Source organism: Eutrigla gurnardus (genome assembly GCF_963514095.1).
Source record: "Eutrigla gurnardus genome assembly, chromosome: 13".
NCBI classification, from domain to species: domain Eukaryota; kingdom Metazoa; phylum Chordata; class Actinopteri; order Perciformes; family Triglidae; genus Eutrigla; species Eutrigla gurnardus.
The window spans coordinates 2,351,659-2,370,458 of NC_139936.1; the positions used below are offsets into that span (position 1 = coordinate 2,351,659).

General features: G+C 43.8%; 1 protein-coding gene across 1 annotated transcript in view; it reads right to left on the minus strand.

Moving 5' to 3' along the window:
• The window catches only part of LOC311023693 (transmembrane protein 132C), a gene marked incomplete at its 3' end in the record, with an annotated part of 115,725 nt that overhangs the window by 34,989 nt on the left and 61,936 nt on the right, over nucleotides 1-18,800 (minus strand). The gene's annotated exons all lie outside the window — the stretch shown is intronic.

An 18,800-nucleotide genomic window follows, 5' to 3' on the forward strand; every position in this document is an offset into this window, starting at 1 on the left:
CCGCTAAGGTGTCACCGGGGCCCTCGTTTGCCCTGGTAAATATACGACATACTTTGGCACGATCTACGGCGGGCCTGGATTAAGTCAGACAAATGGAGAGCATTGATAATAAAATTTCCCCGTGGCGCCATAAGTCTCCGGCACTCGGAGTTTAAATATAGCCCCGGCAGCGGGAAAAGGTCAGCTTTACACGGGAGCCGGAGGAGATGCGAAATGGCACCAGATCTGTTAGCCGCGTCTCGCGTGTGTCAAATGGCGAGACTCGGGGCCAATAAATTTCATGCATGGTCTCAGTGGCACACCGGCACAAAACAGCATCGTGTAATTCACACATGGCGAGGGAGAGAGAGAGAGAGAGGGATAAATACACATGAACATGGAGAAAATGGTGTAAAGCATGAGAGAGAGAGAAAAAAAACTTTTAAAGCCAAATTCAGCAAAGCAAACAAAACATCGCCAGGGAGATATAATACATATCTTGGAAAGACAACAGAGCAAATGTATATCCTAAATTATGAATAGGGGACTAAAAACAGTAAAACGATGAATAATAGAAAATGTTTTATCCACTGCCCCCGTACGTCTGACACTATTTCCACATCATTCTCATATTATTCGGTTTTATTCTGAGAGAATGGAAGATTTGTTGCACGGAAGAGCACAACAACCCAATTTTCACATCCAACAGAGGTGCGTATGAATAATTGAGATGACAACCACATAACTTGTGTCACATTTCATAACGGCATACCAATCAGAGCACGGTGGAGAGCCACTGAAGGCGGATAGTGCGACATTGTGGACTTACATAACCGTCCCCGCGACGCTGTGGGGGAAAAGAATTAAAAAAAAGACACATGCTAATCTCAGACCGGGCGAAAGCCACGAGGTTCATCGGGCAAAGTTAGCAGATGATGCCGCTGAACGTCCGGAAATAAACCTTTTTTTTAAGAGAGTCGGAGAGCGTGTCATCAGCACCAAATGGCCTACTTTCTACGGTGCAGGCAGACTTTGTTTTTTTCTTTTTTTTTGCTCAGGCAAACATCAAACACACTACCAAAAAGAATGAGAGCGGATTTGCAGAACGGTTTGATTCCACTGTACATACAGCACAAGGAGAATCAGTTCAACGTCCTCAATCATCCTCCTCCTCGATGATCCACCTGTCAGAGTTTAACAGCAGCTACAAACACTGGATTTTATGAGGGGCTTTTTTTTTTTTTTTACGTCTTCCTACAATAAAAACACCAACAAAATATTGAGGTTATACACTTTTACAATAGTCAGGGTTCCTACACCTTCTCCAAAGTCAAATTCAAGCACTTTTCAAGCATTTCCAGGTGCATTTCCATGCTTTTCCAGCCCCTTCCAGCTGTGGTAAACTCCATATTTGTATCAATCCAATGGTCAGTATTCAGTCTACTTATTATGTCACTTGTTCATCACATTAAATGAGATGTTATTGTCCTCTAAACAACCAACATGATGTTTGGAGACAGCTTTTTACAGAAGGACCACAAATGAAAGGAAAACTAATTCCACTAACAGATCCACAGAAATATAATCACCAACTATTTTCATCATCTGTTCATCATCAAAAGTCATTTTTCATAAAGAAATGTCAGAAAATGCTGTTTTCAGTCCCTCAGATATGGAGATCTTCTTTTCTCTGTTCTATCATAGATGTCATCACGACATACAACACACATTTCAAGACCTTTAGTATAAATCCAAGAACACTGATATTCAAGTGTTTTCAAGGATTTCCAGCACCCGTACGAACCCTGAATGGACTATTCGTATTCACACGCTGACAGCTATGAATTCTGCATTTTTTGTGACAGTAATCTAGAACTTCAGATGCCAGCGGGATCAAAACAAGGACAAGTGAAGGAACCAGACTCGTGGAGTTAAGATCAAGGACACGAGTGATGACTTACATAGAAATGGCATTTCACTTCGGTCATTCTTCGACTGCGATTAAGACAGAAATTAATTTAAACTATGAGGCAGCGTATGGAGAATGTTTGTGATTTCAGTAAAGCATTATGAAAGCTGCTTGATGTTTACGGGGAAAGTGGTTTATTTATTGCATTTTGTTTTTACGATGACGCTTTAAAATAAAGCTAAGCCACTGCAGGCTGTATGTGCAGCTAGCCAATAAGTTGTAAGGCAGATGGCAAAGAAAAAAAACAAGTGGACAATAAACAGACATTTTGGGGCTCTTTAGCTCTCACAGGAAGTCTGGCAGCGATCCTGTTTGATCGCCTGCTGCACTCGACCCCCGTCGTAAAGTGAAACATTGGAGGGGGGGGGGGATGACTCAGACGTTACGACACCCCCCCCCCCCTCTGTCTGCTGATCACACGGCTCGCTGAGGGAAACTGCATTCCTCTGTTACTTCCAGCACGCAGTCTAATTCAATTAGCGACAAAACGCCCGTGGACGTGTGCCACGCAGCTGGTCTCAGACCCGATAATTATCTGTAAACTAGCTGCTGTTTGACTGGATCTGAGGCCAGACAGATAACAGGGGGGGGGGGGGGGGGGGCAGCCAACAGCCAACGGCAACAAGAGAGGGGCTCAGGAGATAACTGGCTTGCAGACTGAACTGTAGACGGAAATCAGACTTGACAAGGTGCTGCCCGAGACCACCGACAACCGACTGGCTGAGGATCGGCTGCAAAGATGGTGCTCGGCAAACGTTCCCATTTATCAGGGCGATGCCGGCAGATCTGTGGGACTCACAGTGACACATCGCCGTCGTAACGGATCTGTTTAGGATCCAAGATTTTCTTTTAACACATCAGAATGACTGCAGAGTCAAACGGCTGACATGAATATCAGACGACTGGTGACAGTAACCTCAGTGTTGAAGTCATCTTAGTGGCTAACTAGCATTGGTAGCGTGGTAGAGACCTGTCAATCAGCAGGTAAGCCCCACCCCCTAAAGCATCCCCTGCTTCCTGGTCTGGTGGACTCTAAATGGACCATAATGTACTAAATGAACGTCATGCTGGATTGAAGAAGACTTGAAACTAGAGATTGAGACCATAAACTCATGTTTACAATGTTTACTGAGATAATACATCAAGAGAGAAGTAGGACCATTTTCTCATAGACTTCTATACAACCAGAGAGGAGTCGCCCCCTGGTGGCCAGCAGAGAGAAGTAGGACCATTTTCTCATAGACTTCTATACAACCAGAGAGGAGTCGCCCCCTGGTGGCCAGCAGAGAGAAGTAGGACCATTTTCTCATAGACTTCTATACAAACAGAGAGGAGTCGCCCCCTGGTGGCCAGCAGAGAGAAGTAGGACCATTTTCTCATAGACTTCTATACAACCAGAGAGGAGTCGCCCCCTGGTGGCCAGCAGAGAGAAATACAGTTTAAGGCACTTCAGCTTTTTGGCTTTACTTTTTAGAACCGTTTTTTTTACACATCAAAATGACTGGAGAGTCAAATGTCTGACATGAATATCAGACGACTGGTGACAGTAACCGCTCACATGGCTGGTTAGCACTTAACACATTTTTTTAATTAGCATAAAACCCTGTTTGCTTCCTGTCACATAAATAATGTTGCATCGATGACTTTCACAACAAACTTAAGAACAACAGCCTAAAAATGATGATTCAGCTCTTGGCAAGGAAGTGAATAAGCATATATCCCAAACATGTCCAACTACTTGCTTTAATCAGATCTAATTTGATCAATAAAACGTCAGAAAATATTGAAAAATGCCCGTCACGTATCCCCAAAGCCCCACTGGGCTGACAAAGATATGATTTATATCACAGATCTAAAGTAATCCTGAACAATTGAGATGCTGGAATGGAGACTTTCATCAAACTCATTGCTCATTAACTTTCTAGTCTGTCAAATAAATTCATAGTTTCAGCTTAAAACGGACAAATCACAAGGTGTTTAAAGAAGGTGCTCAATGCAGAATGCGTAGTTATCTACTTCCTCCACACGGCTCTCAACATGGCAGCGGCTGAGCCGGCGGCTAGCAGCTATCAGTGCCTAAATCAGAGATTGGGTGCTATGCTTCCACAACAACGCTCTCTGTCGTGATGACATCATCAGCTCAGATAACAACACACACAGAGGGAGAGAGACTTTACTCCACTGTGTCTTTACATTGGCAATAGTTGTTTGTTGCTATATTAATGCTCTGTTTATTTGAAGAGAAACTTTACCTCGGCATTATATTCTCAACATCTTTCCAAAAGTGTCGTTAACGAATGGAACCTTCCATTGTTCGACTTCGGTCTTCACTAATTCCAAAACACTCTGCAGAGGTGATTCACCTCTGTCTTAGCTCGACGGAGCATACGAGACAGAGAGAGAAAGAGTTATTCAATTTAGACTGAAAGAAGAAGGTTAAAGAACGATACATTTCAATGTTAAAAGGAATAAACAGAAACGGGACAAAGTTATTGGATTAATTTCCCTTTTTTCGGGGAGATTTCTCTCGAGAAAAGAGTCGTAATTTAAAGAAGCTCCTTTTTGAATGCATTATCAAATCCCACTGTGTCATTGTGATGCTTCTTGTTTAACCCCCCCTCCCCCGAGGTGAGATAGGATCCGTGGATCCGTGCCCACCACCAGAATAAGAGGGAGATAGTCGGAGAGGCTTTGTGGGGCAGATAAATTCACATTCTCAGATCCTAGTTTCTTCTTTTTACAACTTGCACATCAAGTATTCTGGACGTCTTGTCTTTCTTTCAGTGTAATTGTAACATTGGAATAAGAGAATAACGTTGCAGCGCGAGCCTGGTGTATATTTAATGTATGCGATACATATCGTAAGATGTAGAGCACAGAGGCATAAAGGGGCCCGTAACGGCGCTCAGTGGAGCGCCGCGAAACGCTGCTGATTCACTGTAACAAGCGATGTTGAACGGAAACAGAATGGCAGATGAAGATGCATAATGCAGGCTGCTGGAACCGGAGGAGATGCAGTCCACGGCAGTGTGTGTGTGTGTGTGTGTGTGTGTGACAGAGAGAGAGACGGGGGGGGGGGGGGGGCTCATGCAAACTCTAAACTACTTGTGGAGGGAAAAAATAATCAAATTTGTGGCTTCAGTGGTGCCTGAAAGCAGCACCTTGAAGCTCTGCTGTTCTCATGCTCTGTCACCTGGAACAGCAATAAACCAGTCAGCACAATGAAGCCCCCCCCCACACACACACACACACACACACACACACACAGCTGCACACGCACACACACACATTTATGCATACATCTCTGTGCACACACAGGATACACTGTATACGCGTCATGAATCCTGCAAACATGAGGATCTAATAATCCCACGTGTTGGATTTCTTATTATGCAACAGACGTCTCGGCTATGAAATGTAATGGCAGTTAAACGTGTTTACATCTTCACAGATCCTTCTACGACATGCCAGTACAGAATGTGGAACCCACGACGCAGCACGGCAGTTTGTGAGACAGACAGTGGAGCTTCCCATCTCTCTACGAGGCCCAATAACAGACATGACAACAATCTGATTCACACAATTACAACAAGCTCACATTTGTTTCCATCAATTAATCTGCCGATTATATTGTATTGAATGGGGAGAGAAAAATGTTGTTTTGTCCGACCAAAATTTAAACATTTAATTCTCAGCTTTAAGAGGCTGGAACAAGAAAAGCTTTGATTGTTTCCATTAAATTGTTTAAAATGATTATTGATTTTGCATTAATAGATGCATAGCAGATTGATTTTCTATCATTTGATTAACTGACTAATCATTTTGGCTCTGTATGGATTATAGGTCTGATTAAAACATTTTACTAACCTTTGGTGATTATGACTGAACATTAATCCAACTCTCTCTTCTTATATTTAAAAAAACCTTTCACCTAAACAGACAGATAAATATGAAATTCCCGTATATTAAATGATGTTGATGTCAACTTCAATTTGTACTGTAACTTTTTTAGTTGTTGTTGAAACCCTGCAGATTTCTTTAAAAAAAACTGAATTATTATTAATGTATAGAGGGAGGGGTAATGATCAGACAATATAATATAATAATAATGGCGACAGTATATGAATAGGAAGAGTTCAAGCTAATAAGACTGTTAATTAAAAAGATATTTGATACGGTCTATTATCGTCCCAATGAATAGCACGAGGAGCCCATTAGAAGTAAATCATCCTGGACCACATCCAAGCATCCTCCTCAAAGGTCAGAGACTCGTTTAGAGCCTGATAGCTGAGAAAGGACCCCGATAGTCACAGCGTGAAGCTGACGGAGCCCAGGAACCAGAAACCAGGAACCAGGGCCCTTATCACAGCCCTCTGATTAGCTGCTCAGCAACCAGCAAATCACTAAGACCCTGAATGCATCACAGTGATGGACAAATATCAGAATGTATCCGGTAGAGAAGAAACACTGGATATGGGCCGGAGTTTTGTTTAATTATAATGATAATATTATATTAGGGGTTTGAGTGTAGAGAGCAGAATGAACTTCAACATGTTAGGTGGAGGAAACTTACAAAGCATAGACTATTTATAAGAAGTGGACTACGGTTTTGAGGCCTTGTTGCTCGATGTTTTTGCAACCAGTGAAAGGAAGTGACCATATTTGGACTGTGGGGGAGCGACGGGTGGATCTGATGAACACAAGCGGCAGAGCAGCACCCTTACTTGAGACCATAAACTCATGTTTACAATGTTTACTGAGATAATACATCAAGAGCGAAGTAGGACCATTTTCTCAGACTTCTTTACAATCAGAGAGGAGTCGCCCCCTGATGGCCAGCAGAGAGAATGCAGGTTTAAGGCACTATGGTTCACGTTTCAGAAGTGGATGTTTCTGCCTGGTACAAATGGGGAGTCCATTAGTTCATTTTTATAATGTAAAGTTTTTCTTACAGTAGGTTTTTCTGTGAAAGTACACGGAGGCAGATCGGGGAAGGAAGCCAAAGGGTGGAGAGTCGGGGGTTCGGAGGGAGCACAGGAGGAAAAAGCAACCTCAGACCCTGATACCCAGTGGACCTTTTCAATTCAGCCTGGTCCGTAATAGAAAGAGAGATAGTGACAGGAGGAGAGAAAAAAAGGTGTAAACTCCCCCTGAAACACTTTCAAATAAAGAGAAGACAGGGATGAGAATAATAGTGATGAATGTCACCGAGGTGGAGCTGCCTCCGTAGCTCCGGAGGTTCATGGGTATGCAGCAGCAGTGATATATTGTATGTAGTGGCCACAGGAGAGCTGGAGTCGGATAGAAGAGGGAGGAATCAGTCAAGAATACAGACAATTTAAGATAATAGACTAGGCTGGATTCTTGTGATGAGTTATATAATAGAAAAATCAAGAATCAGATTTTTTTTTTTTTTGGTGAAAAGTCTACGTTTGTTGCTCCGATCACCAGGAGGTTAAAAAAAGTGTGGAAAAAAGTCCACAAGCCGACACCCTTTGCTGCAACTACATTTTATCGCATTCTAAGAAGGTTTCCTAACAGATTTAAAATATGCCTCGCCTGAAAAAGTATCAAGATAGTATTTCCCTCTAGGTTAGACACAAAGTGGGAAAAGAAAAACACCGCAAAAATTTCAAAGCACTTTTTTTTTTATCCTCCCCTTTCACCTGACAGCAGCGATACATTGCCGTCTGCAGAGAGAGCTCCTTCCATCCCCCCTCCAGGATGTTAGCGATGAAAGATCCCTCTGCTGACGGGAGCCACCAGCGCCCCCAACATTAACTCGTCAATATGACATTCAGAACGAGGACAATTTTACATTTGATTAAACTTTAACACAGAGCTGCTGCCTCTGGATGTATATATGGGGTTTGTGTTGAGAGTTCATGCAATCAAGTGTGTTATGTATATGGATCGGTAAGGAATGGTATTTTAAAAGGTGTCGGAGTGCATGAAGTGAAAGGCTGGCGATACGATCGGGCGAGTCGGAGCATCCCTCATGTGGTTATCATACACTCCAAGATACCAATATCTTTTGATTAATGGTGCGTCAATCGACGTTCGTTCTCAAAGACGGAGCAACAGTAGAGGAAATGCTAAACGGGGGGCTGAAAGTAGCTCTCTGTATTTTAAAAGTTGGATTCTAGTGCCGCTCTCTACAACAGGAAGCATGAATTTTTTAACACATCCCTCCTTAGACACGTACATTGTTCTTGAGGACAGTCCACACGGTCATGCCATGAAATAATCTCATATCCCACACATTCAGTACAGTAGTCACCGAGGTAATGTGATGGACCTATTTCTAATTAACGGGGTAAAATAATATTAGTTACAACAGCGGAAGCTACACCAAAGATAGCTACAACTGCAGAGGCTAAAAGTTAACCGGGTAAACTAACATTAGCTACAACAGCAGGGGCTAACATTAACTAGGTAAACTAACATAAACTACAGGGGCTAGCATTAACTGGGTAAACTAGCATTAGCTACAACAGCAGGGGCTAGCATCAACTGAGTAAACTAGCATTAGCTACAACAGCAGGGGCTAACATTGACTGGGTAAACTAGCATTAGCTACAACAGCAGGGGCTAGCATCAACTGAGTAAACTAGCATGGGTTACAACAGCAGGGGCTAATATTAACTGGGTAAACTAGCATTAGCCACAATAGCAGGGGCTACCATTAACTGGGTAAACTAGTATAAACTACAACAGCAGAGGCTAGCATTCACTGAGTAAACTAGCATGGGATACAACAGCAGGGGCTAATATTAATTGGGTAAACTAGCATTAGCTAAAAGAGCAGGGGCTAACATTAACTGGGTAAGCTATTATTAGCTACAAGAGCAGGGGCTAACGCTAACCAGGTAAACCAGCATTAGCTACATGCTAACCAGGTTCACTGATAGCAGCAGGAGGAGGAGGAGCCTAGGTGCTCTCAATCATTTAAAAACACGACGGACAAGCTAAATGTAATTTATGGCACATATAACAACGAGAACACGGAGCCGAGGGAGTCTGCAGAGGTCGGGTGTACAGAGAAGCAGAATCAGTGTGGAAGAACTACCAGCATGTGTAAACAACGCATTCCTTCGCGATAATTATCGGAACCGTAACCGGAGCTTCAAAGCCGAAAGTAGGACCGTTTAACGGGACGTCAGGAAGGGGAACGCCAGCCACAAAACCACGCAAACCACAGGCAGTTTTTCCGGCCAGTTTGGGAGCTAATTGTTGCTGTCTGAGACATTCTCATATCAGGAAACCGAGTGTGATTGATTTGCACACCTCTATGTTACCTGTGGGCCTGTGTGAGCTCTGAACACCTGGATGAGGTAAGCACCCCTCTATTAATATTTAGGAACAGCTTTGTGTGAGTCTTAATGTTGAACTGTTGGGTATTATTGGCTCATGTGGTAAGAAAATTAATTCCCGACTACTGTAAATCCCACAAATTAAGCGTGTGTGTGTGTGCTGACTGGAGTAGTAAATTATTTTAAATTGTAACCCTACCAAATATTTATTTTATATTTTCGAACCTTTAATTGGATTTATGTAGAATTTATTTGGTTATTTTTTATTTTATTTTTTTCATTTTTTTCCCTCAATGACAACACATTGATCTTTTTCTGGATTTTGGAAATTATACATTTTTTTCTAAATTTTTGGATTGAGAGAGAGATTGCATTGTTTCTGTGAGTAATTAACAGTAATAATTTGAATGTCGACGTTATGAATGATTTTGTGGGCGTTTCTGCGTGTTATTGTGCAAAAGAGTAGAAAATGAAGTTAATTTCTTAACATTTATATCATGCAAATTATTTCAAATTGAGGCCTGTAAATCCCACATTAGTAATCTGGGCATTTGAGTTCCTAGAATGTTGTTGTACCACGTTCTTGGGTATTCAGGACCTCCACCGGTCTCTCCACACCCCTCTGCTCTGTGTGGTGTGTTGAATAATGTTTACTGGTTGATACGTGTTTCCCCTTGAACCTGAATACCAGCATCCCTGTATGTTTCTTCATCAGTCACATCCTTCGTAACTAGCAATTATGCAGATTAAGATTATATATAGGTTTGTACAGACACATGAGGGCTATGAGTTGTATTTGTATTTAATAGGATACTTGTAAAGCAAGTTTATTTGCATAGCACCATTCATACACGAGGCAATTCAAAGTGCTTTACAGAGGCAGCGAAATACACGAATGGCAAAGACATTAAAACTTAATAAAAACAGTAAAAGTGCAATTTAAAAACAATAAAACAAGCCACCACTGATTAGAACAAACTGTGTTTGACTTGCAGGAGGCGTTGGAGATTTTTCTATATTCTCAGTCCGTGTCTGGTTGGATGTCAAAGCGTCTTCTCTCGCCACTCATTTCCTGTCATCTACAAACGCTATAATACACTAAGACACTTATAATTTCAAAAGGTGTTCAACAGCGTGCTGCTTTGTTCTTCCCAAAGACGAGGATTGCGTTCAGTGGGGGGGAGCGTAATTTCCATTTATCTTATTCTCCAGGAGCTCATGAAAAAAGATTGGGCTGTTGCATTTCAAATAACCTACAGTGCCTGAATTAAAACCCACTTTTAATAGGCATCGGATTCCCCTTTAATTTAATCATTTATTCTTTTCCCCTTTCTAACGAGCACACAGAGAAAAAAGGGGGCTGAGTACTATTAATTATACGATTATAATGAACCACGGCCGCAAACGGAGCGCTTCTGGCTTGTGTGCATCAAAACCCAATAAGGGGATCAAATTCCTGATTAGCCTAAACAGGGTTCTGCGGCATTCTTCAGCTGAAATATTCAACTCCCACCCATACGCTCTCCTCAGCTGGTCTCGCTCTCCTCAGCTGGTCTCCTCAGCTGGTCTCTCTCCTCAGCTGGTCTCGCTCTCCTCAGCTGGTCTCGCTCTCCTCAGCTGGTCTCGCTCTCCTCAGCTGGTCTCTCTCTCCTCAGCTGGTCTCCTCAGCTGGTCTCTCTCTCCTCAGCTGGTCTCGCTCTCCTCAGCTGGTCTCTCTCTCCTCAGCTGGTCTCCTCAGCTGGTCTCTCTCCTCAGCTGGTCTCGCTCTCCTCAGCTGGTCTCCTCAGCTGGTCTCTCTCTCCTCAGCTGGTCTCTCTCCTCAGCTGGTCTCCTCAGCTGGTCTCTCTCCTCAGCTGGTCTCCTCAGCTGGTCTCTCTCTCCTCAGCTGGTCTCCTCAGCTGGTCTCTCTCTCCTCAGCTGGTCTCTCTCTCTCCTCAGCTGGTCTCTCTCTCCTCAGCTGGTCTCCTCAGCTGGTCTCCTCAGCTGGTCTCTCTCCTCAGCTGGTCTCGCTCTCCTCAGCTGGTCTCCTCAGCTGGTCTCTCTCTCCTCAGCTGGTCTCTCTCCTCAGCTGGTCTCCTCAGCTGGTCTCTCTCCTCAGCTGGTCTCCTCAGCTGGTCTCTCTCCTCAGCTGGTCTCTCTCTCCTCAGCTGGTCTCCTCAGCTGGTCTCTCTCTCCTCAGCTGGTCTCTCTCTCTCCTCAGCTGGTCTCTCTCTCCTCAGCTGGTCTCTCTCTCCTCAGCTGGTCTCTCCTCAGCTGGTCTCTCTCTCCTCAGCTGGTCTCTCTCTCCTCAGCTGGTCTCTCCTCAGCTGGTCTCTCTCTCCTCAGCTGGTCTCCTCAGCTGGTCTCTCTCCTCAGCTGGTCTTTCTCCTCAGCTGGTCTCTCTCTCCTCAGCTGGTCTCCTCAGCTGGTCTTGCTCTGTGTTCTGCTGCTCATGCATTTTAACAGCAAACAAACACAGAGGCTAAACCTCCAGACAGGTTAGTTAAAAGTCGATTTGTCTGGGAAGGATGCTGGATACTAAACAAAAGTTAGCGTTGCATCAGGAAGGGGGAGGGAGGGATAAACCATTATTCCATTTGTTTCTTAACCTGCTCCAGATTGCCTTTTTTTGCAGGGACTCCGGGACTCGGGCGTCTGTTGAGGCTCAAACTGTGGCACATCAATTTACCAGACAACAAAAATCTCATCTCAGCAGCTAATGAAATGCACAGTAGCCAGCAAGTGTCTAATCAAAACTAACTTCTTCTTCTCGCGGCACAAAAAAAAAGCTGTTAAAGTCCATCAGCTGGAGTAGTAGAGCTTGGCGGTGTAATGGATCCCTAATGACAGCCAGTTATCATCACCGGTGACCTCCGACCTGTTTCGTCGCGTCGGGGCATCACTTCCCCGGTCCGTTACACTCCCGTGTCAGTCTCAGTCGTGGCGAAGCTATCTAAGATACCAAATTGCAATATAATAAATTGCTACTTGTTCTGACAGTTGCACTCAACCCCCCCACCCCCATCAGAGCATCTCATCTCAAGGCATTAAGCTCAGAGCTGCTGATAACTCATCCACACACACACTAGGGGGCAGCAGACACTGAGCCCTGGGGGGCAGTGATTGTGCAGATACCCCCTCCTCCCCCTCCCTACTATGCTGGTTGATCTGCTGGGGGTCATCATGTGACCGTTCTGGCCTGCCCTTGCACCTGCAGGTGCACCTGTCCTCCTCTGGGGAGGGCAAAAGTCCTTAAAGGACCGTAAAAAAAAAAAAAACCTGGGGGTCCTCTCTGCCACACCGTTGGCATGGCAACAGCACCTGGAGGACACACACGAGTCACTGACCACCGGCGCCCAGACCATCACATCAATGGTACGCTATTGCAACCTATGCTTTATCCAGGGTTTGTTACAGGTGCTGGAAATCCTTGAAAGCACTTTTTAATTTTAGTGTGAGGTTTTCAAGGTTTGGAAAGTGCTTGGATTTAGATAGAGTGCTTGAAATGTGTGTTCTATGTGATGACATCTATGATAGAACAGAGAAAAGAAGATCTCCATATCTGAGGGACTGAAAACAGCATTTTCTGACATTTCTTTATGAAAAATGACTTTTGATGATGAACAGATGATGAAAATAGTTGGTGATTATATTTCTGTGGATCTGTTAGTGGAATTAGTTTTCCTTTCATTTGTGGTCCTTCTGTAAAAAGCTGTCTCCAAACATCATGTTGGTTGTTTAGAGGACAATAACATCTCATTTAATGTGATGAACAAGTGACAGAATAAGTAGACTGAATACTGACCATTGGATTGATACAAATATGCAGTTTACCACAGCTGGAAGGGGCTGGAAAAGCATGGAAATGCACCTGGAAATGCTTAAAAAGTGCTTGAATCTGACTTTGTGAAAGGTGTAGGAACCCTGATTACCCTCCTTGCTTGGAGGATGTGTAGAGTTAAGGTGGGGTGAAAGGAGAGCAGATCCAGATGTTTCATTCAGGAGTGACATCTGTGTATCGTATGGGGGAATATAATCTCACGCATCTCCAGCAGAGAGCTGTGTAATAACATGGCAAACATACGACACACATGGCGACATGTTAACTAATGCAAACATGCACCTGACAAACACATTAGTACGAGTCACTCTCCCGCTGTTTCCCGTGTGTAAACGGCGGCGCTATGTTTGTAGTAATTACAGCGGCGGCGGCGGCGGCTGTGTGGGCATGATTGCACCGCCGCAGATCAGAGAGGCTAAGAGAGAGAGTCGGCTCAATGCACGACTTCCTCCCCGAGTCCTTACGATTAATTGTTAATCCAGACACTCACAATAAATCCTGGTGACACCGACACACTGACGACACTTTGACATTGAAAATCAGCTTCCCTTCGGCTCACACCTGCTGGAGAGAGGAGCGACTTCCCAGAGTTTCTTTCCAACATTTCTTTCATTTCACTGCACGTTTATCGACCATTATGCAAATGGTCGTCTGTGTTCTCGCCGTCAAAACGATAATAGTTCAGTGCATTAGCATCCTGTCGAAATAAAAAAAAAAAAAAGGGCTCCCCGGGAATCACAAGTGGTCAATTTGCTTCCACTTTGATGGCGTTGCCAGGATTTAACTGCTCATTTACTGTGGGGAAAGAAAAAAAACACATCACAGATTCTTTGATTACTTATTGGATTAATCCCAAATAAGAAAATAAAATAAAATAAAATACATTGTGGGGATTAATAATAATGAATTTAACCTTGCAAGCTGCAGATTCTGAAGTTACTCCTGGTTTTTAGGACTCAATCAATCTGCATCAAGACATCTGGATGCTTCCCTTGAATCAGTCCGTGCCTTTGAAGCCCCTCTGTGCAGCATGAGCACCGCATGTGGACACATTGATGGTCTCCAGCCAATTAACTCATATTCATTAACATTTTTTGGGGTTTCTAAATCCCCCCTGAGCAGCTATGGGGCGCTCCAGGAACCGAACCCGCAACCCCTCAAGGCCATTTTTGTTAGTCTTCAAGTCTCAATTTGATCATCAGCTCCTCCCAGTACACAAACAACAACCACACACACACGCACACACACACACACGCGCCACACACACACACACACACACACACACACACTCCCAGTCAGGAGTACATTTACCTATTAAGCTGAATTTAGCCCCCCTTCTTATGCACTGTTTAATGAGCTCTGTGCTAAATTACTACCAGAGCAATTACACACACACACACACACACACACACACACACACACACACACACACACACACACACACACACACACACACACACACACAGCACAAACCCAGACAAGCCATTCATCAAACTGCACATTTGTTGAAATCTGATCAGGTTCATAATAAAAAAATAAAATGTTAAAAACCCAACCGGTGCACATCACACACACACATTAGTCGGCTTCCAGCAGCAGAGTTTCTCATCGATCAGCAGCGAGGGTCAGCAGGATGCGAGCGGCCGTCTTGGCCGGAGGAGAAATTATAAAGCGGTTTGTCAACGGAAACACCGGGCGCCGCCGCCGCCGCACACCCAGAGGTCCGTGTGTAGGAATGAGACATTGATCCATAATTGGAAGCACTCAGTCATGAAATCTAAAGACTAATTAAAGACAGAGAGCGTTAATGGCGTCCATTTACATATTTGGGCACAGTCGTGAGCGGCGCCGCCTGCAGGTCGAGAGAGAGGCGGCGGATCGATCGCGTTGGACTTAACCATGAGTGTCTGAAACGTCCGACTGCATCAGCGTCACATGCAGATACGCATCGAGCTCCAGGTCGATAGCGATAGGTGCTTTTGTGTTTGTCTGCTCGACCTCCACAAGACAAAGACGACTTCTGATGCTTCACCGTCCGATGAGGCTGAGTCCCTTTAATGACTCTATGTGTGTTAACGAGGGCCAGATATAGGATTTAACTGCATGTCGTGATAAAAAACGCTCACAATAAGTTGACCGAGGTCAATTTTCATTATCGGGATAATGATGAATATCATCCTTTGAAAAAGCCGTCTAACCCAATATCATGGTAAACGAGTGAAAATAGAGCCTAATTCAAAATATACAGGATACAAAAATATATCCTTAATTTATGCAGGGAAACGTTATGATTCATGATCATCTTGTTTTAGTTTATTTGATTGTTTTCCATGAAAAAGGACATTGATTGTTGTCAGTTGATATTCATAGTGTACCCATATCTCCCTGTTAAATTTATATATTTCATATATTTCCTGCACCTTTTGCACTCGTTACAATTTCATTGTCCTGTGCTTTACTTCCACTTATACTTATATCTGTACATAGTTGTCAAATGTTACCTTTTATTACATTTCTATTAGTTGCCATAAAGTCAAATTCCTTGTATTCCTTTCTTGGCCAATAAAGCTGATTCGATGAGTAAGCGTCTTATCTGCGACGCCATAAAAATATTAACGAAATGTAACGTGATTCCAGTGCGTTCTTCTGATCGTGGACAGTGATTACTTAGCCGCCCCGTGTGTTAGCTCGCCGGCTGGAGGTGGAAGCGGCGGTGACGAGTACAGACTGTGGCATCTCATCTGGAGGCTTGCTGGTCCACGCTGCATCCAGGCTGCGTTTAGGGTGCAAGCCTCTGTGACGCCCTCGTGGCCCCGCCGAGGTGCACCCGCCGCCTGATTACATGTCAGGGCTCGTAATGTCCTGCTTGAACAGGCGAGAGGAGAGAGGGCGAGCCCGCGGCGGCAGCGGCATCCCTTTTCCTTCGCTGCTTATCGGCCGGACAGAGTCCTGTTTTCAACCCCGTTAGGCTCCGGATGATAACGGCGGGACAGCGAGAGATTGCTTGTCAGCGTTGCCGTGGCGGCGAGAGGATGTGACTCTGTGTCTTTCCCTGTTTGTCTTCTGGCTGATTGAATCTGCGAGTGACTGAAGGCAGAGCTGCCGATGTGTGGCTCTTTGCCCCCTTCTGGTACTCTCTTCTCTCCGACTGCCGCTTCCATACCTTCGCTCCACAGCCCACGGCCTGTTTTAATAGGCTTATTTAAATATGTCCCCCTTGCACAGGTTAGAGAAACGAGACAGCTGGGGTGCCAGACTAGGAGCTTCTTTAAGTGGAATAGGCTTCGGTGTAAAAGCCAATCATCTTGAAGGCCAAGCTAAACTGGGGTTAATTGGAGCCAACTGCAGGCCGGCGGTTCTTTTTTGCCTATTCGGTGAGATAAATCTGCTTTTGGGGGAAAATCCGACTGATATTAAAGATGACTGGAGCTTATTCTTGAGTGCTGAATGAGGAGAAACTTCACTGTGATGGAAACTGAGATGTTCAATAGATGGAAGGCTAATAGAAAAAAAAAAACCAGTAGACAATTGTGTGTTTACATCTCCTCCCCGGCGGAGCGCCACCTACAGCGAGCGGTGCAGCGGCGTTGATCCGACCGCAGGTCTAATCTTCTGCTTTAGAAAACACAGGGAAGTCTCTGCACTGGGATACGGCCATGCATTTATTTATGGGAGGAAAGCTGGAGATAAATCCATGCTGTGCTGCTTATTTGTGTCTTTTTTTGTGTTTCACATTTCAAAACAAAACGGAGAAGCATCCTGATGCTTCAGACGGGGAGGATGTAAATGCATAAGTGTGTAGTCGGCTAGAAGACAATGGAGGAGCATCCTTCTGATCACGATACACGCCGTAATTGATCAATACTACTTCATCAAACAATGTGATTTCCTAAAGCAATTCTGTGGAACGAGAGCATCATTTCAAAACTCATTTAAACCACTGAGTGTTTATCCCGTTAATCTATTGTCTTCTTCACTTCCCACTGGCTCCTTTCGATTTTCCGTCAGTAATTAATTGATACCCCTTTATGTAGAAAATAATTACAATATCATTATTGAACCGCCAAATTATGTAAAAATGGCACACAATTTTAGGATTTAGGAATTAAATAGTTCTAAAGGCATGATGATCCAAAAGTGACCTCAACTAATCAGATATATATATATATATATATATATATATATATATATATATATATATATATATATATATATATATATATATATATATATATATATATATATACAGCTTGTCTTTTATAGCTCCAAACAAGTGATGCATGAAGTCATTTCACCTGGGTGATTGTGACCCATAATGTAATCATTGCACCTGGTAAATGGATGCATTTAAATAGGAATAAACGGATTGCGTCTGAAAACAAAATATTCCAACTTCATGGACAACAGTGTATTTATATATGACCTAATTTCACTTGTTACATGAGCTTACTTAAGTAAGTAAGTAACCACTCACACACAGTAAAAGGAAACCACCGTGGTAATGCAACGGTCTAAACACTGGTGACCACGATCTAATCCTCTAGTGGGGGGGATTAACCTCTAAGAGTGCAGGATATCCACTCATAAACCTTTAGAAATAATCTGAAACACATGAACTCTCCGGGACACATGCAAGACCTACAATCTGTCTCTTGCTCTGCAGCACAAACGACGAGCTGTAACTTTGACAGTGGTTACCGTAGCAACTTCACGGTCACTTGGTACCGGGTAGTATATGGCACGGAGCCGACCGTCCCCCCTGTCTTACTGGTGAACTGGGAGAGGGGATGGAAGTGCAATGAGGCACACTGGGACACCATTTCCCCTCTATATTGTTTCTGTGGCGATGGAACAGTCAGATGTAATCTGGGCTGACCGCTGTAATGAGCTGGTCGTCCTGGGGAGGCGGAGCACGCCACGTCTCCAAAAGAAACCTAAATCTATTAGGTCCAATCTGAATGCTAATATCTCATCTTCACTCCATCTTGTTTGTTTTTAAAAAGCATTTATCTCATGTAATTCTATCGTTAACGGCGTAGATGGTGGTGTATCGGTAAACGCCGCCAACGAAGCCCCCCGGTGACCGTGTTTACAGTGAGCGGAGGCCGGTGGGAATAAAAGGCTGATTCATTATTCAGGGCGTTAGCATTAAGACTGTCAAGTTAACATTCCTGTGTGGCCCCCTAATGTAATTGGGCAATTTCATTTCAGCTTTGATTTATGCAGCATGATGCAGCATTAAAAAAAAAACCTGCACAAATCAAGAAGATTTAACAACTAATCTGAGATCCAGTTTGAAAATGACCTCTTCCTGAGCTCGTCTCTGACTGGAACTTTTCACATTTCTGGAGCAAAGCTAGCAGAGATTCCCATGAAATCAGAGGAATCATACGTCCTTGTGTTGTGAGGGGCCCTCGAGGAGAAGAGAAAACCGCCCGGGTCCCTTTTGTTTCATTGCAGTTTTGCCCGTAAATGTCACAAACTATGAATAATTATATTCTTAAAGGTTCTCCAGACTTTTGAAATTGATATAAATTATGAGGTCGCTGCTGAAATCTCCCCCGTTATTACATAGCTGTGTGATTTCTCTGCCTCCGGGATCCGAACCGTTCACACTGATGAGATTTACAAGCTTGCTTTGGAGGGAACCAAGTCGTGTATCTTTATGGCGAAATTAATGTATGTTGAATTTAATTATATTAATCCAAACTCCATGCAG